Raw genomic sequence first — 20709 nt, forward strand, 5'->3', positions numbered from 1 at the left:
TAATAAGACCATAGAAGTTGGTTCTTTCATGAGAAAAATTTAAAACAGTTATTCCACTATATTTTAAAAATAATTTTTTAATAAAAGTAACTCAAGGAATTATCTGGAAGTATAAAAATTAATACCTTCTTGTTAAGCATGTACTGTATCTTTAGCCTAACCCTACCAAGATTAAAAAGTTAAATATTAAGGGTTATTTCCCATTTTCTTCCTTGTTCCTCTGAGCTTCCACAAACCTCCCTGATAGAGTTAGTCTTCGTTTTTAGAAAACAAAAAACATGTTTTAAAAGATTCATTCATTCCTAAATTCATTTCTTCATATTTAGAAAGCAACTACTGTGTTTCAGATTCTAGAGTGGAGCTGAGCAGGAACAAAGAAGTCTGAGACGCAGAAGATTCTGAAAGTCCCACCACTGGAAACTTCCTAAGGAGCACACAAAAGGCCTAGGTGCCAAAAAACAAGTTCAAAGTTCAAGAGGAATAAGAACAAAGAAGACAGAAGGAATGGCCAATTCAGACAACAGTATATGCATATACTGAGATGCTAATCTCTCACCAAAAAGCTTTGGTATTTTCAGGACTAATTTTGTTGCTAATATTATTATGCTTTATTTTTATTTATTTATTTTCTTCAGGCCATCCATTTTCATGCTTGGGAATTGGGAATTCTTTGTCAATCTAAGAACAATGTTCATCTAGCCTCACCTCAATGGGCTATCTCTACTAGAATATTTAGTTTCATTGAATACTGTAGAATATATGCTCATATGAAAAAAAATTATTCATTTACTTAGAAATTTGCAATTGTGTCTTATTTTATCAAAATTGGTCATATTCTTTTAATAAAATTATTCATATAAAACAAAATGTACAGAGTCCAATTAAAAGAAAATCCTCAGTTCTATGTTGAAACTTATATTTTGAGGGAAATTAAGTGATCCTCCCAAGATTTAGGAACAAGAAATTTAATAACTATTGAACACCTAGATGAAGCAAACACAAAGAAACTAGGATAATAGTAAATGCAAGGGGGAAAGAGACCAAAACTGAAGCCATGAGACAGACAATAGCAATGGAATACAAACACAATCACAAAAAAGACAGTTGATGTCTAAAGAAAAGAACCCAATGGAAACATAAAAGAATAAGATATATGATAGGAGAAAACGTCACTGAAATAAAAAAAAAAAGTAAACTTACACATTTGATAGAGTATATAGGTTAATATAAAGACATATTCTGGTTAAGCTGTTGAACCTAAAGTGTAAAGAAATAATTTTCCAACATTCTGAATGAATAAAAGTGAGTCATTTATCACTGGGGGAAAAACCAGACTGGCTCCAAGCTTCTCTCTGAGAGTTCAGTGACAGAAGCCAATGAAACAACTATAACAATGCAGGAGGAAGAAAGTTCAGACTTAAGTCACTGACAGTTTCATACGTGAGAGAACACAGGGATTAAGTGGAGCACCCTCGTCACTTCTTGACAATGGCACTGGAAATTCCAGAATGCAATCCAGCCTAGCACAAAGACTAAAGATTCCAATTGGAGAGGCTGTGGTTAAAGGATCTGGAACAAGCATCAAATCCATTAACATTCGGAACTAAGATCTAACAATTGGAGGAAGCATGTTTGAAGAACAGAATGCACATATTATAGTGCCTGACAAATTACAAATAATACAAGTAATAAAAGCCAAGAGGTATAGGAGGAAAAGCAGGAAGAAGTGTAATTATTTGTTTACAAAATCAATAAAGTCATTCTGTAAGACAAAATTCCTAAGGCAGGCTTTCTAAATCTTGATAAAGAACACCAAAAGTTGCTTTTAAGAATCTTAATCAATACTGAGATACTCCTTTTTAAAAAAAAAACAAAAATCAAAAAATATTTTTGAAATATAAAATTAATACATTTCACACAGTTCTTAGCTCTCTCAGGGCAATAGGATGGGTGGGAAAAGGGTACAGAAAACCTCTACAGGAAACTGATTTTCCCACAGAGAAGCTGGCACCATCTAGAGATGTCTATTACAAAAGCTGGTATTATTCTAATATAGCACTGAATTAGTAAATGAGAAACTGAAAGGCCAGATGTAGGATCATTAAGCATACTCAGCTTCTCACAGCAACAAACCATTTTACCACAAGGAATCCTGCAGGGCCTTCTAATTGGAGAAGGATTTTGTTGCACAACATTTATAATATAGGACTCTCCAAAGTACAAAGAAATGAATTTAGAGTAATGGAGAAAAAAAGTAGAAAATGTAGAAAATAGAGGTAGAAATGAACTGAAAGATGAGCTGTCAAAACAAACAGAAACAGATGAAAAGCAAAATCCAGGAAAAAATAAATTCATATATATGGTTAGTGTGAAAAACCTCAACAAAAATTAAGTCAAACTGAGGCAAAATAACATGAATTTAAACTGAAAAATAAAAGTGTGGCAACATGTGTGAAGAAAGAGTTGGGCGATGAAGTGAAATTCATAAAATCAGGATGAAAGGGCTTTGCGTATAAAATAAACATACTTTCTAAAAATATGATGTGAGTAAAAGTGTTCACAAAGAGTATAAAATTTCTACTTTCAGAGTGTACAATTAACTTGTAATTGAAGAATTATAATAAACTAAAATAGATACTAGATTGCTTTTGCTTTGATGTCTTTTCTTGAAACCAGAGATTAGCCTCAAAAATTTTTCTTCTCAGATGTAGTATTGTTCTTGGAAATGGCCATCTTTTCCTGATGAACACACACCCCAAACAACTTAACATCCATACACAGAGCAGACAGAAATGATTTGGCAACTCTCATTCTATCTGCTTTCACAGGAGAGATCTAGCCTGAGAGTCCAGAACAAACAGGAGAAATATGAGAAAGTGCATAGAATCACAAACCTTCGTTTGGTTTAAAAGTATAACTTTAAGTTGGCTAAGAACAAATGTCTTTGAACTTCGCTTAACTTCTGTGTGTGAAGCTGGGGAGCTCCACTGCCTAGAGCCCCAACTCCGCCTCAATACTGACCATTTGTCATTTCAACACTATTGTTCTTCCGTCCCCCCCACACCACCCATCAAATGTGGCTCACAGGCAAAAGAACATGGGTGGATTGGTATTTAGGTCTGAGGGGATCCACATAAAGACCAGAGTGGCAAGTTCTTTGTATGATAAGTCACCAGTGCTACTTTCTGATAGAAGAGATCACAACTTAGCTTGTAGGAAGATGAAGAAATGTAAAAATATATCCACAGGGAGAGTATGAAGGAAAAAATAGTCTACTCACTTTGGGAAGGGCCTGATCTTATAGATTAGATTTCATCATACTCAAGTCACCATTGATTATTAAGATGTACTATTATTTATGTAACACTATGTAAGTAAAGAGACTACCAACTGTGACGCAATCCTTTTTTTTTAATCACACATTTTCATTTTATACTTACTGAAAGAGCTCTTTTAGACTTAGACTTGTAGATCATGTTGCTCTGTTTCTAAGCCTTTTTACATACACTGAACAGCATAATCTTTTTGAAGACAGTTTACAGTGCAATTACACTCAACCTATTTCAGTTGAAGTGATGATAAGAGGAGCAGTTATGGACAATCTGCACAGGCAATCACAATTATGTCATGACCACCACCTGGCTAATAAGAATTTAAAGATGCCACAGATGCTAAGATGCATCCCAATTTCAGAGGTAGTAAAATGTAAGAACAAAACTTTGAAATATAGTGAAGTATTTTTTAATCACAGCTGATACACATTTTTAATGTGTTGTGCACACTTAGAAACATGAAGAACCTTAAGCAAATAATTTCTTGACTACGCTAATTTTAAATATTACTGCTTCTGACATTAAGCTTTATGGTCTATGTGTGCACATGAATGGAACCATTTGGTTGAAATAAAAGAAAATTATCTAGTACACTGAGATTTTCACAGATTTTGGTAATTGTGCTGCTATAAACATTGATGTGGCTGGGTCCCAGCAGTATGCTGTTTTTAAGTACTTTGGGTATAGACCAAGGAGAGGGAGAATTGGGTCGAATGGTGGTTCCATTCCCAATTTTCCAAGAAATCTCCATACTGCTTTCTATATTGGCTGCACCAATTTTTAGTCCCACCAGCAATGTATGAGTGTGCCTTTTCCCCCACATCCTCGCCAACACTTATTGTTGTTTATATAATAGCTGCCATTCTGACTGGAGTGAGGTGACAGAGTGGTTTTGGTTTGCATTTCTCTAATTGCTAGCAATAATGAGCATTTTTTCATATATTTGTTGATTGATTGTATATCATCTTCTGAGAACTGTCTGTTCAGGTCCATTTATTGATTGGGTTATTTGTTTTATTGGTGCTTAGCTTTTTGAGTTCTTTATATACCATAGAGACTAGTGCTCTATCTGATGTGAGAGGGGAAAAAAATTGCTCCTCTTCTGTAGGTTCTCTATTCACCTTATTGTTTCTGCTGCTGTGAAGCAGCTTTTTAGTTTGAATCCATTCCATGTATTGATTCTTGATTTTAATTCTTGTGCCACAGGAGTCTTATTAAGGAAGTTGGGGCCTAATCCCACATGATGGAGATTAGACGCAGGGTCTCTGGTTTTATTCCTAAGTCCTTGACCCATCTTGAGTTGAGTTTTGTGCATGGTGAGAGATAAGGGTTTAATTTCATTTTGTCAAATATGGATTTTCAGTTTTCCCAGCACCATTTGTTGAAGAGGCTATCTTTTCTCCAATGCATGTTTTTTGGCACCTTTGTCTAATATAAGATAATTGTAATTTTGTGGGTTAGTCTCTGTGTCCTCTATTCTGTACCATTGGTTTACCAGTCTATTTTGGTGCCAATGCTGTTTTTGTTACTATTGCTCTGTAGTATAGTTTAAGGTCTGGTATAGTGATGTCACCTGTTTCGCTTTTCCTGCTAAGGATTGCTTTAGCTATTCTGGGTCTCTTATTTTTCCAGATGGATTTCATGACTGCTTTTTCTATTTCTATGAGGAATGCTATTGGGATTTTGATCAGAATTGCATTAAATCTGTATATTGCTTTTGGTACGATGGTCATTTTGATAATATTAATTCTGCCTATCCAAGAGCAAGGTAGATCTTTCCATCTTAAGCATTATGTGTAGAAAGAATTTTAGAACTGCCAATCAAAAGTCACTTAATACTTTGCCACTTTGCAAATGCAGCAAGCAACATGCTAATTAGGTGCAAAATTATACACATAAGTTCTGCTTGGCTTTATGTGAGGAAGAAAACAATTGATCTTATTTATCTATCACTGTATATATTGTACAAGACAATAGAAATCACATAAAACATAAGAAAAAAATTAAACAGAACCTGGTATTTGGCTATTTGAAGTGAAAATGTAGAATATGCCAGGATCACAGTAATTCCATTATTACATTGGTTTGTTTTTCTGTGGTTCTGGGGATTGAACCCAGGGGCATTCTACCACTAAGCTACATCCACATCCTTTTTTTTTTTTTTTTTTTTTTTTTTGAGACAGTGTCTTTCTAAGTTGATGAAGCTGGCATCAAACTTGTTATCCTCCTACTGCCTCAGTCTCTCAGGCTGCTGGGATTACAGCATGTGCCACTGTGTCCAGCCTACCAGTGTTTTTTTTTTTTTTTTTTTTTTTTTTTTTTTAATATAGGAGCAGTATTAGCCAAAATGGATGAGCAGATGAATTCCAGGACAGATGCCCCATCAGATGCTGTCTTCTGGCCCACTTAAGCTTAGTATTGTTTATCTCCTGATATTTCCTTAATGACTAACCTACATTCATGCAAAGATTCAGCTTTTCATGAGATTCTACTTCTCCCTTCTTCAATAATTTATAATACTTGGCTATACTTAATACTTTATTCATGCTAAAAAAATAAAACCAACTCTAAGGTCCTGTATATTATACAGGTAGCCACTGCTCCTCTAATCAATTCTGAGCTTATAAATCAGTATCTAAACCAAATCCCTGTCCATATCTGAGGACCAGGGAAAGACGTTCTTTTGAATTTTAATAACACAAGACTAGACTGCATTATAAGGAATGATGTTTGAATTTTAAAATACTGTTTATTTGTTCTAATGGGGGCAAGTCTGGTCTGTTCATGCTGGAATAGAGCAGAAAGTGTCTCCATGATGACCCACCCCTGAAGCTTTCCCAAGGATCCTAAACATCAAGTCCTGTTCCCACTGGCTAGATGTTCTCATCTGAAAAGTCACTTTGCTGGTTTAAGGCACTTAACACATGTTCAACATGCTCAAATAAGCCCTGTCAGTGTGGATCAAAGAAGAAGGGTTGATATCCATGGGGGAAAAAGACCGCTTAAGTGGCCAATTCTAGGAGCCAAAAGGTTACCAAAATCCAGAACTAAAAAAGAAATTACATCAATACAAGGGATCAAAAAGCAGAAAAGAAATTCTAACTACATCTTGATATTCCATGAATAGAAACTAATTGTATTGCCTTTATTGGCCTTTATCTAAGTGGGTACAGTTGGTTTTTATCAAGCCAAATACCAAGAAGTTTAGCTGCAGTTACTGAATAACATTTACATCCTCTTGGGGTGCTCTGGTGGTGGAGGCAACAGACACCGCAGCCACAGACCAGATAGGCTTATGGAGTAACAGCGGCTCTTGGTGCCTTGCTGGCTTCTATTCTCATTGGGAGAGTCTTGACTCCAACCCTAGATGATCAGTTAGGCAAGCTGAAAGGCAGTGAGTTCCTCTGAAAACAACAGAGATAAATGAAAGAGTTAAGCAAAAGATTCGATTAGATGTGGTTACATAATATTTTCCCAAGAATATCTACACTGGGTTGCTTTTTCCCTTGGACTTCTAGTTTTGTTGGACTAATCTGAGAGGTAAAAACTGGGGATTTTTTGATGTTCTATTAATGGTGATGGTCATCATCTCTAAATTGAGCTATCATGATATGGTTATTAATTGCTACTATGTGTATTTCATGCATACATTGAAACACTTGGAGATTTCAGACTGTTACTTTCCAACAGAAATGTGGACAACACTCATTTTATAACAGCCATATTAATAACTAGAAAGAGACAGATGACATAATCATGTATTTTATTTATCCCAATATGTAATAAACATAAAAGGTGATTGCATTATTTTACATTTTTTATTGTAGAAAAGCTTCAATATCTGGTATATATTCTAGACTTACAGCACGATTTAATTGGGATTAGTTTTAATTACAAGTGCTCAATAACCACATATAGCTAATGGCTATCATAAGAATAGCACAGTTCTAGACCTTCATAGAAAATAACAAAAAGAGATCTAGTCTACATCTTTAGCAAGAGGGGTTCCATTGCCTATTTGCCCAGTATCTTATTACAATGTTTCATCACTGACCTCCTGTTCTCAACTCCCCAATTCTTTTTAAAGAAAAAAATATATTCACATTTGTATAAAGCTGAAAAAAAGATGAAAGCTCTACAGATCGACTCTAGAAAGTGGACTGCCTCTCCATCCTGTTGGTGCCTAAAGCAGAACTCCCAACTGAGGTAGAAAGGATGACTTTTACTAGGATGGTTCCCGGTATACAATATACCAACAGATCTGATAATCTGAGAGAATGAAGAAAGATAGTTTCAGTTCCCAAACTCTTACTTTTCTATGGGTGCAGGAACTGTAGTTAGGAATATAATTACTGAAAGGGACAAGGCAAAAACTGCAGCTCTAAACTGTGATTATGCAAAGTCCACACTCCTACTGAAAGCACTCTGCCAGATGGCGGTTCCACAGGCAAGAAAACCAGGAAATGAGTGCATGGTCTTCAGCTTCTCTTTATCATCAGTCTATCATCTGAAGATCTTCATTATTACTCAGCCTGCTTGATGCCGGAAGAACCTTCTTTGACCAGTAAATACACTCACTGCAGATTGGTAAGAGCTTCAGGTCCATTTATATGCTGGTGCACGTTAGAGACCTGCTGACCTGAATGCAAACCTTTCAAAAATCATTCTTCCTTCCTCTTGCCAAAGCAACTTTCCCTCTCCTCTCTAATTCACCCATTGTCAACCCAAACAGACCTTTGAATAGGGGGTCTACTATGGCAATTGAGAAGATGAAAAATTCAGCTATGAAATTTGACAACACAGCTAGTTTCTTTTGGTTTCATCCATTATTTCATCTGATATTACTGAGCAACTACACTGTGCCCAACCCCATGCTAGATATGTGTTTAAGAAGGTAATATATGGGGACTGGGGTTGTGGCTCAATGGTAGAGCACTGCCTAGCACATACGAGGCCCTGGGCTCGATCCTAAGCATCACATAAAAAAATAAACAAATAAAATAAAGATATTAAAAAAATTTTCTTAAAAGAAGATATGGTCACTAACTTCAAAGTCCTGCCATCCAGTAGGACAAAAGGCAAGCCTAAACTGCAGAACATGTGATAAGGGCAATGGTCAGGAGGCATAGGACACCTTGGGAGTACAGAGGAGGGACATCACTTCAGACTGAGGGCCTCATGCAGGCACCTGGAAAAAACAACATGTGAAATGAGGTTGGAAATGGACATCAAATTCAGCAGGGTGAAGCCGGTTATGGTTCCTCACACCTATAATCCCAGATACTCAAGTGACTGAGGCAGGGGGATCACAAAGTTGAGGTCAGCCTAAGCAAATTAGAAAGGTCCTTTCTCAGAATAAAAAACAAAAAGGACTAAGGATGTAGCTCAGTGGTAGAGTGCCCCTGTGTCAATTCGAAATACCCCTCTCCAAAAAATTCAGCAGGGTAAAGAAAAAGAAAATGTAATTAAAAAAAAAATGAAAGAATATGAAAGTTCATTAATCAATATGGCTGACACTGTGTGTGGGGATCCGAGAGAGAATGCCTAGAAATGTGGGTTTGGAGGATGAATAAAAAAGCAGTAGGAAGAAACCAGATCATTAGGGGTTTAAAAGTCTAGCCAAAGAATATTGACTTCTGTCCTGGGGCCAAGAAGCAGCAGACCCTGTATCTAACTAGCTATATCAGATTCACTGGCACACATTATCTAGCCGCAAAGCCCAGCATCTGTTCTCACTTAGGCTCCTCCTAGCTCTCAGGGTTGTGTCAGGTAGTCCTCCACCTGGCCCACCCCCAACAGCTACTCCTAGGTATCTGCCCTTTTCTGCTCAATCTCCCCTCTTCCTCAACTCCCTCTACTTGAGAGAGTACCTCCACATGTATTTAACTCCAGGACCAACAGTAAGAGAGTGTCCCAGGGACTCGTACAAGTGAAGCTTCCTTCAGTTTCTGAGGGCCTATGAGTAACTGGTACAGGGACGTACACAGGAGTGGCTAGCTGAATGCCCACAGGATGCCGTGAGGTGCATCTGTACAAGTTCCTTCCTGGCAAGTCTCTCTGGCTAATATGTTTGCTTCAATCCATTTTGTGTTTGAGAAACTGAGATTGTGAAGAGATTACCTACTGAGAATCTATTGCTGGGGACACATTCAACTTGTAAAGAGCAATGATTTAATGAGAATGCTGGATGGAGTTTGAGAAAAAATGAAGGGAAAGAATAAAAAGAAGAAAATTAGAAATCAACTCTTTACTAAATAGAGCTTATGCCTTTTTTTTTTTTTTTTTGGAAGGTGGGGGGTACCAGGGATTGAACTCAGGGCACTCAATCACTGAGTCACATCCACAGCCCTATTCTGTATTTTATTTAGAGACAGGGTCTCACCGAGTCACTTTTGCTGAGGCTAGCTTTGAACTTGCCATCCTTCTGCCTTAGCCTCCTGAGCCACTGGGATTACAGGTGGGCGCCACCTTATCCAGTGAGCTTATATCATTTTTGAGCCCATCCATGGAGGTCTCTACACGAGCATTAGAAATGAGAACAAAGGTCAGGTGCTGTTGCAATGTGCCTATTATCTGAGCTATTTGGGAGGCTGTGACAAGAGGATCACAAATTTGAGGCAAGCCTAGGCAATTTAGCAAGACCCTGTCTCAAAAATTTCAACAGGCTAGGAATCTAGCTCAGAGGTAGAACACCACTGGGTTAAGTTCCCAGTAGAGAGAGACAGACAGACAGACAGAACAAAAGCATAAAAGTGGTGACATTTGAGCTTAATTTTTATCTGGGAAAATCAGAACCATATTTCAAAGCAGACTGAATTTCCAAATCCACACTGACAACAATTCCCATCTTGAGGTGGCAGAGAACACCGAGGTCAGAATAGCTGGACAAGGTTCACACACAATGGGGAAAATGGGAAGGAGGTTTGTGGTATGGTTCACCACATTTGTCCTCACCACCTTCACAACTTCTGGGGCCACTCTTGGAGGGAGACAGTGTATTGTTCAGAAAACTGTCAACATGAAGCATAAATGGCAATCTCTCGTGTTCCTCTCAAGGATAATGAAATGGCCACAATCAAATGGCCAATTCTCTTGTCTCTATGCTTTGCCCACTGACAGTTTGATTTTGTATTCAGCATTTATTGAACACAACCACCTTTGATCTGAGGGCAGGTAGTGCTGTGAAGACCACAAAAAGAGCAAATCAATTACTCACAAGTGGCAGGCATCCTCACAAAAGATAATGGGGTGATTCATGCCCTTGGGCCCATTCCCCATGCCTCAGACCAATATCTAAGTGCATATTGATTTCCAAATTGATTGCAATGTAGCAGAAAAATCAAGATAGGTACACTTACTGGTAGGCAGAAATGTACCAGAGCCCAGAGGAGAAAATAAATGAAAAGAAGAGTCATAAAAAAAACTCAAGTAAATTAGAATCAGTTCTTGAAGGTGAATCTCCTTTCAGAAAACTTGTATGCTCACTCTCCATGGGCTGGCAGGGTTAGTAATGTGCATCTTACCCAATATTCATTCTCCTCTTAGCAGAACCTTGATTTTTGTGGCAGTGGGGAACCTCAACTCAATCACAGCTAGGGGTGGCTGTGTGACAGAGTATGGGCCATGAAATGACTTGGAATTCTCTGGATTTCTAGGAGAACTCACTGGGAGCAGGCTGCCTCTTTAGCCCTCTGCCCATCTCCTCTTCCTGAATAACAGGTGTGACCTCAGGTGGCCTATTACTCTTACTACCACAGGTAATCAGAGTCAGTAAGGTACACAGAACAGCAAGGCAGAGGAGAAACCATCCTGGACTCCTATGGGGGCGGGGGCGGGCAGGTGGCGCAGACATACTCCTGATTTATTTAAGCCACCATTAATTCAGGTTTTCCATTAGGTGCAGCTGAACCCTAGCTGATAAATGATTTATTCTAAATGTTCCATGAGAATCAAATCCTTAAATTTTTACATCTTTCAGTTTTATATTCTTCATGACATTCAGTAATTAAATTCTGAATTCTTCTTTAAAAAGTATACTCAATGGAAACTGCCAGGTTTAGTACTGAAGTAAAGAAGGACATTTAAAAACGTAGTGATAATACAAATTAGTTTTTCTTCAGTTCTGAACCGAATATATCTAATAAAGTGTACTACTATGTAATTGGATTATAACGTTCAAAAAGGAATAAAAATTGGTCTCAATGGTTAGAAAAATGTCTACATCCTAACCTTTAAATAAATCATTACAAATCTCTAACAGTAGGAGCTCTAGCTTTGACTCTAAAGTACCAAAGAACTAGAAATGAATACATATTTTCTAATTTAAAGAGGGTATTTTGATTATTCAAAATAGTTTCTTATTTATACAGTCATTAAAATTCATCTGTTGCTTTTTTGTGTTAAGCAAGGAATGTTGCTTAATGCCTTCCTTTCCCTCCCGATCAGAATAGAAAAAGAAATTAGGGCTTGGGAGGTATTCTGTTGTTGTTTTGGGGGGTTTTATGCCCTGGGGTTCTCCATCTTTCTTTTTCCAGTAAAAAATTAGTTTCATTCTCGAGATGCCCAGAGTAAGCAATAGCAAGAGGCTATTGATTCAAGAAACCAGGGTGTGAAAATAGGTTGATGATTTATTTTTTGACATGCAAAATTGAGGAATTCTGTTAAGCTCTACCATGACACAGGCTTCCTCCAGCATGGGCATGCAGGAATCAAGGAGAGCAGTAAATACTAAAATAATCTCCAACTGAGGCAGGAAAGGCAGAGGTAGAGAAACACAGTGAATATTCTTCATGTTTTAAAAATCTCCAAGGAATAAAGCTCGAATTAAAGTTATTTTAGCCACATCAGGGTTGCACAGCCCTCACCCATCAGCATGTGCACACACAGCCAGCACTTTGTTGGGAGCACATGGGAAGCAGGAGGAGGGTTTCCTTTGAAGCCCACAGTGCTCCCCAGTGAAAACAAGAATGCCTTGAACAGACCTCACTGCACTGGGTGCTTTGTCACATTCAAATCTAAATGGAAGACACTGGGACTAGCAGGGGCTTTGGGATTTTTTTGTGTATGATTATATGTTTACCTAGGTAAGTTGTTAAACAGTTTTAAACCAAGTCCTTTAATCCAAGACTCTCTTTGTTACATCAGACTATGAACACTTAGAGCATTAAAAAAAAAAAAACACTTATCTATTATGTTCTTTGCTTTGTTTTTCCTCTTTTGCTTTTCTCTATTTAAAATCAACCTCCTCTCTTGCTTTCCCATGGCTTCCAATCTTGAAGCCTATGCTTCTCTTCTTACTACATCTAGATTGTCTTCCTCTTGGGTGATCTTTTCCATTCTTTAATCATGGTTTCCTTTCACTCTCTTCTCCATCTGTTTTGCATTAGGACAGCCCTCCATGCTTCATGGAGGCAAACTGGAAAGCCTTCTGGGCCATTATATGGGCACAGGAAGTTGAGAGTGTGGAAAGAGAACTGGGAGCCAGAAGGCGTGTATCTTAGCCCTGACAAAGCCACAAGTAAAGGATATAGCCTTGGAGAAGGAGGCTCTTCTAGCTGGGCTCCCATCTCCTACAGGAAACATGAGGACAGTAGACTCAGTGCTCTCTAAGGTCTGTAATTCAATGAACCACTTATTAAGCAACTACTTCATGTATGAAAGATATGCCTCCAAAGGCTCACAAAATATTGAGGGCCAAAATAATCCTCAAACTTTAGCATATACAGGAACCAACCAGAAAAATTGTTTAAAATAAAATCAGATTCCTGGCTCCTATTCCCACAGATGGTAGCTTGGCAAGTTTTGTGGTGGATCTGAAGTATCTGCTATTTTCTGAACACCTCACATTTTTCTTACTGGTCAGCCTGTGAATCACACCTTAAAACATGATCCTATAGTGAGGGCAGGTCAGGTTATCACTGCTGCTATGCCCATAAACAGATAAATAGACCCTTCCTTGAAGGAGTTTCCTATGTTGTAAAATGATCATTTAAAACACAAAGGCAATAATCGACATTTGTCAAACATTAGCTATGAGCTAGGTGTTATTCTAAGAGCTTTATATATATTAAAAACATACTGGCCTGGGGATGTGGCTTAAGCGGTAGTGCGCTCGCCTGGCATCCGTGCGGCCCAGGTTCGATCCTCAGCACCACATACAAAGATGTTGTGTCCACCAAATACTAAAAAATAAATATTAAAATTCTCTCTCTCCCCCCCTCTCTCTTTAAAAAAAAAAAAAACATACTAACTCACTTAATCCTTCACAAAAGCAACTTAATTAGAAGCATAATACAAAAACTTCTCCCTACAATTAATAACTAGGTGATTTTCAGACACACAAACTGGATTTTGAAATAATTAAAATAGCTGAAATGAAAAGAGTACAAAAATGATGTAGATGGGTCAAAGAATATGATCTTAAAGTATTTATACCAATGTCAGGTAGGTTGAGACACCTTCTTAGAGGGAGCATATGGCAATTAATATTTAGTAGAAAACCAAGATGTTTAATGTTTGAAACCAAAGAAAAATAAATTCAACTGTTCTTTCTCTCAATAAATATCTGAGTCGAATTTTATACAAATTTATGAGAAAAACAGATAATATAAAGCATTTGCACCATTTGTGGAATATTATGGTATTCTGGGAAGTTTGTGTGAGTTCTTGATCTAGAATGTCCCCATAAACTCATGAATTGAAAGCATGGTCCTCAATGCAGCAAGAGTCAGGCAATGATTGGATCGTGAGAGCTCTGACCTCATTAGTGAATTAATCCACTTAATGGATTAATCCATTGATAGCTAAATGGACTACTGGAAGGTGGAACCTAGTTGGAAGAAATAGGTCACAGGGAGTGTGCCTTGGAAGGGTTTATCTTGTCCTTGGTCCCTTTCTCTTCCTTTATCTGCTCCCTGACTGTCATGAATTGAGCTGCTTTCCTCTACCCTGCCCTTCTACCATCATGTTCTTGCCTTGGAGACAGCCAACCAAGGATTAAACCTCTGAACCCATAAGCCAAAATAAACTTTTCCTCCTCTAAATTGTTCTTGTCTGGTATTTTGGTCACAGCAACAAAAAAATTAACATAGTGCCATACAATGTAAATATAATAGTACTAGAAATAATCATCCCCAAGCACTTTTTTATGTAAGCAGAAAGAATGTAGAAAAAAGAGAAAGTGTGAAAGAAGTCCCAGGACAGAGTCCTAAGAGTCTCCAACAGTAAGAATTAAGGCACCAGAGCTCTGCAACAAAATAAAAACAAAAGCAAGTGACAGGGGAAAATATAACTGGGAGAGAATATGGTATGTCTGATGCCACAGGAGAAATGACTTAAAGCAGAGAGTGCCAACTGTGTTGAGTGCTCCTGAAGATGGAGCGAAGGAGGATGGGAAAGGCAGCCTTTGGTCACATAGCACGGAAGCTCCCTGGGACCACTTCAGAAGCAGGAGTTGAGTGGTGGTGGGGGGTCCCAGCCAGACTGAAGTGAGCCTACAGGTGAAGGAGGGACTAGTGATACCCACAGCAAGCATAGGCATCTCCCCAAAGAAGGCAGGCTATGGAGAGAAGTTGGCAGGGGGCCCATCTATCAGTAAAAATCTCCCCAAATAAATCAATCTTGATTGACAAGGTGAGACAGAGGTCTTCTGAAACAGAAAACAAAGGAGAGAAATAATACTAATAAAGAGATCCATATGTGATTTGCAGTTTTCTGCTTTGCTGGGACCAAACTGGTTAGAATAAAAGCTGTGGCTTATGCTCAAACAGCACTGACAGCCACAATGGGAACAGCCCACAGAAGGGGACACAGATGGCTTTTTGAAGAAAACAAGGACCAAGGAGCACAATGTGGTGACAGAGACAGCAATGGAGAAGTCAATGAGAAAATCCAGAACAATTCCAACAGAATGCCAGGAGGCATAGCATACATATTCCCAAGATGACAGGCAAAGACCAATTACCAGCAAGAAGAGTCACAGCCAATGACAGTGGAGGAAGCCCAGAATGGGAAGAAGACCATCATTCACACATTAGCCACACAAAAGAGACATTTCTACAAACAACACTTCCATTCTCAGACACTGAGCATTCTTTACATCTGGGGGAAACTGACTGCAAAGGCTGGGGAATGGGCGTTCAACTGAATGATTAATAGGCACTGATTGGATAAGAATGTAAAATATTATAGAGTTTAATGCCAAAAAAGAGGCCAAATCCACACATCTTCCATCACCAATTCCAGTCTAAGAAAACACCTTTTCACCCATGCCCCTTCTCAAGATGTACTTTTAGTTTTTAAGAATCCATACTCAGAAGTAGCAACTTGTTCACAGATCTGCCTTCAAGAAGATCACTCAGATTTTCACTACTAATAAATGGCTTCTTAAGCAGATTAGTTTCTAATATGAAAACAAACATTAATACAAAAATTAAATTTCCATATGAAATCAACTTTGTCCTAGAATTCACTTGGGTAGCACCAAGAACTATACCCATGAAAATTAGAGTGAGAAAATGTGTCAGATCCTAATTCTCTGTGGAGAAAGCAAAATACCTATAAAGGAGTCACTCTTTGAAATAGCCATAACATTTATAAAGTGTTTGTTTTTGGTACTAGGGATTGAACCCAGAGGCCCTTTACCACTGATCTACATCCCAATTTTTTTTTCTTTTTCTTTTTTTTTTCTTTGAGATAGAGTATTGCTAAATTGCTGAGGCTGGCCTTGAACTTGTGATCATCCTGTCTCAGCCTCCCAAGTCACTGGGACTAAAGAGATGTGTCAGTGTGCCTGGAAAGATTCATTTTTCAACTCATAGTGGAGACTGTTAAAAAGTAAGGTCTTTAGCCAGGCACCATGGCACATGCACCTGTAATCCCATGGCTTGGGAATCTGAGGCAGGAGGATCCTAAGTTCAAAACCAGCCTTGGCAACTTAGTGAGACCCTGTCTCTAAATTTAAAAATACATATTAAAAAGGGATGGTAATGTGGGTTCAATCCCTGGTACCAAAAAAAAAAAAAAAGTCAGAGTCAGGGCTTTGTTGAAATTCCTAGACACTGGCATTACTTAGCACCTGGACCTAAAGAACCTCCAAGGCACATAATACTGCTATGAAAGGCCTTGACCTTATTTTTCACCTACCTTTCAAAGACCAGGGATCTGATACTTGACGCAAAGAATCTCTGGAAAGTGCCAGAAGCTCAGGCTGTAAGGCAGCATTCAGTAGCCCTGTGGTATGGGGGTGTCACACTCAGAAACAGTCTCTGGTCCCAGTCCAAAAGGGACCACCTGACATTAAACTCACATATGTGATTTTCTGAGCTTAGGGAAGTATTTCAGTCAGTTTTTTCACTGTTATGACAAAATATCTGACCAGAACAATTTTAGGGAGGAAAAGTTTATTTGGGGGCTTGTGATTTCGGAGGTCTTAGTCCACAGAAGGCTGGCTCCATTCCTTGGGGCTCGAAGTGAGGCAGACCATCATGGTGGAAGAGTGTGGCAAAGAGAAGCAGCCACATGATGATCAGAAAGCAGAGAGAGTGCTCACTTTGGCAGCACACATACTAAAATTGGAATGATACAGAGAAGATTAGTATGGCCCTGTGCAAGGATGACATGCAAATTTGTGAAGCATTCCATATTTTTGAGAGAAAACTCAAATTACTAAAATACAAGAAGGAAATATCACAATTGACACGTCTGAAATACGGAAGATAATTAGAAACTATTTTGAAAATTTATACTCTAATAAAATAGAAAATATCAGACATCAACAAATTTCTAGAGACATATGACCTACCCAAACTGAATGAGGAAGTCTTACATGATTTCAACAGATCAATTTCAAGTAATGAAAAAGAAATTATGCCATCAAAAGCCTATAAACAATCAAGAAAAGCCCAGGACAAGATGGATTCTCAGCTGAGTTCTACAAGACTTTCAAGGAAGAATTAACACCAATACTCCTCAAAGTATTCCAAGAAATAGAAAAGGAGGGAACCCTTCCAAACTCATTCTATGGGCTAATATCACCCTGAAACCAAAACAAGATAAAGACACGTCAAGAAAGAAAACCTCAGACCAATATCCCTGATAAACATAGCATATTATAGTGACACAGCCACCTCAATGTTTTTAGCAGCTCAATTCATAATAGCTAGACTATGGAACCAACCTAGGTGTCTCTTAATAGATGAATGGATAAGAAAATGTGATATATATACTCAATGAACTATTACTCAGATTTAAAAAGAGTAAAATTATGGCATTTGCCAGTAAATGGCTGGAGTTAGAGAATATCATGCTAAGCGAAATAAGCCAATCCCACAAAACCAAATGCAGAATGTTTTTCTCTAATATGCAGATGCTAATCCACAATAAGGTCGGGGGCATTAGGGAAGAAGAGTTACCTTAGATTAGGTAGAAGGAAGTGATGGGAGGGGAGGGGAGGGGATGTGGGGATAGGAAAGACAGTAGAATGAAACAGACATTATTACTGTATGTATATATGTGACTACATGACCAATATGATTCTGCAACATGTACACAGAGAAAAATGAGAAATTATATCCCATCAATGTATGATATATCAAAGTGCATAAATGCATTTTACTGTCATGAATAACTAATTAAAACAAATTTTAAAAATCGAAAAAAAAAGAGAGACTCCACTCTCTAGATACAAAAATATACACCCCATAGCTATACCACCAATGAACCACTTCCTCCAGCCACACACCCCCCGCCTCCAGTCACCACTCAATTAATCCCATCAGGGATCAATTCACTGATTAGGTTGAAACTATAATCCAATCATTTATTCTCCAAACCCTCTTGCATTGTCTCACATGTAAGCTTTTGGGGCACACGACATCTAAACGATAACAGGAAGTCTCTTGAAATGGAAAAACCAAGTGAGAACTTTATTGATTAGAAACAGGAGACAACATCTTTACTGATTTTTAACCTAATACCTTCATAAGGGCTCTCTTGGATTAATGCAAAGCCAATAAACTATAGCACTTATCCTTAACAAGTGTCAAAAATTAACAGCAGGTGTTAGAGGAAAGGAGACTATCTTGTCTCAGAGTATAATAAAACAAAAAGAATCACTGATTTGTCATATCGAATTAAGAAAGAGCTAGTTGGTTATTAATTACATCTAAACAACACACATACTAAAGGAGTGGGGTTTTTCCCATTTTACAGAATCGTATTCCACACTATGAAATGGAGAATAAGATCTAGCAGTCATCTAAAAGGATCCCAGTTTCTTGGTGCATGTTTTGACACTCGGTGTCTACAGCTGATGAGATCAGTGGGGGACTGGAGGGCACACAGGAAAGATGAAGAAAGAATAAAAGTAATGTTGAGGGAAGAGGCATGAATCCAACTTAACTGGGACTAAATTCAACAGGAAAGAGACTAGAGTAAGCATGATTAGGGTAAAGGTATTTTATCCTTCAAAAAAAGCTGGTTACAGCTACATATCTCATCACACAATGGCATCATTTTATTATCTAATATATTATATTTAAAAACACTAAAAGGCGTGTAAAATGCATGGGTTAGAGGTAAGCTTTTTCTCTTATTTGAGCAACGATTATCTCTTCAAATGTTTAAAGTTTTCTTTAGTCTTCATAGTTTCTTGGACACACAGAAACTAAAGAGGTTTTCATGGAAGAATACCAAAGACAACTAAAGAGATAGAGAGTGGGTACTTGAGTTAAACATTAATTGGCCTTGAAAAGAAAGGAGGCACCTTAACAGTGATGCTCTAGATGGCTAAGAGTTCTTCCCATGGGAGTCAGGGTAAACCATTGCAATATTCTTCATGGTGAGAGACAGGTGCACACAGAAGATAGTTACTAACAGAGGCAGATAGTTTATAAATATTTCTCAGATATAAAATGAATGAGAAAATTGCCTTTAGTCTGGCCCAAATATTTTCACTAGCATTTCATATTAATAGAGTAACAACTGTCAAATTTCAATTGCAAATATTCATTCCGCAACCCTACCTACTAAATTTTAAATCACAAATGGCCACATGTGTGGAGCCCTGGCACTCCATACAACGCTGGTAAGACAGAAAATTGGTACCACCTTTTGGAAATCTGTTTGGTAGCATATACTGAAGCTGAAGAGACAGGCACATACTCTTCAACCTTAACTATTCCATTCCTAACATAGACCTAACAGAAATATGTAGGTATAATCACCAAAAGACATGTATGTCCCAGAATGTTCATAGCAGAACTCTTTGTAATGACTAAACCCTAGAAAAAGTGTAAGTGTCAATCAACATTGGAATGAAATCAGTGGTACCTTTTTACAATGGAATCCCATTCTGCAATGAGAATGATAAACAATAGCAATATGCAACATCATGGGTGAATGAATCTCGTAAACAAAGCTGAGAGAAAGAAGACAAGCACTACATCATATATATCTAGGATTCCATTATGGAAAGTTCATGAACAAGCAAATTTAAAGTATGGTGCTAGAAATCGAAATAATGGTATCCTTTGTCAATATACATTGACTGGGTACAGTTTCCCTCAGTATCATCAGAGGATTAGTTTCAGGACCCCCTGATGATACCAAAATCCAGGAATGCTCAAGTCCCTAATATAAAATGGCACATTATTTGCATATAATTCATGTACATTCTATTTCAAATCATCTATATATTACTTATATTACCTAATATAATGTAAATGCCATATAAATAGTTGTGATAGTGTATTGTTCAGGGAATGATAATGACATGGAAAAAAAACTCTACATGCTTAATACAGATGTAATTTTTTTGCCTGAACATTTTCAACCTCAGATTGAATCTGTAGATGTGAAACCAGTGGATATTTTGTGTATCTTTATCCTCCAGATTAGGACATGTTGAATTTTTCTAGATATGCAAGTTTTTTAGTGGAATTTGGTTTGAAAAACATATTCTCTTATATAGCCCTAAGTGTTCATTATCTATTATATCACATTGCTTTACTCTGCAATTTTTTCTCACCCATCTTTAAAATATTTTGTCATTATCTGATAGAAATATATATTTTTCTATTTCTTTTTGTCTAATTGCCAGATTGATGGGGCCATAACTTATTTTCTATATCTTAATTCTTGGCTGTTATTAAGTGGGTTTCATTCTTTGGAAATAAAATACACTTTATCTGGAAAAAAACTTTTTATACTTCTTTTGAATTTATACACATGAGACATATGGGGGAAGTTTGGAAAGTTTAACACTGATTTAGTATATGTCATCAAGGAATTAGATGTTGGTATTTTAACAGTATTTTTAAAGTCTTGTCTTTTAAATACAGATGGAAATATAAAAAATAAAGTAATATGATTTAGACCA

General features: G+C 37.5%; 1 protein-coding gene and 1 non-coding gene across 5 annotated transcripts in view; one reads left to right on the forward strand and one right to left on the reverse strand.

Moving 5' to 3' along the window:
* Nucleotides 1–20709, reverse strand: part of Stxbp6 (syntaxin binding protein 6) — a 255776-nt gene that overhangs the window by 131557 nt on the left and 103510 nt on the right. The window lies entirely within an intron of this gene.
* On the forward strand, nt 16874–16979 carry LOC124107385 (U6 spliceosomal RNA). Its single transcript, XR_006856374.1, has one exon. It is a non-coding gene; the product is annotated as a U6 spliceosomal RNA (small nuclear RNA).

This window comes from Marmota monax, unplaced genomic scaffold (genome assembly GCF_021218885.2).
Source record: "Marmota monax isolate L192 unplaced genomic scaffold, Marmota_monax_Labrador192_F-V1.1 WCK01_AAM20220418_F8-fsc00079, whole genome shotgun sequence".
NCBI classification, from domain to species: Eukaryota; Metazoa; Chordata; class Mammalia; order Rodentia; family Sciuridae; genus Marmota; species Marmota monax.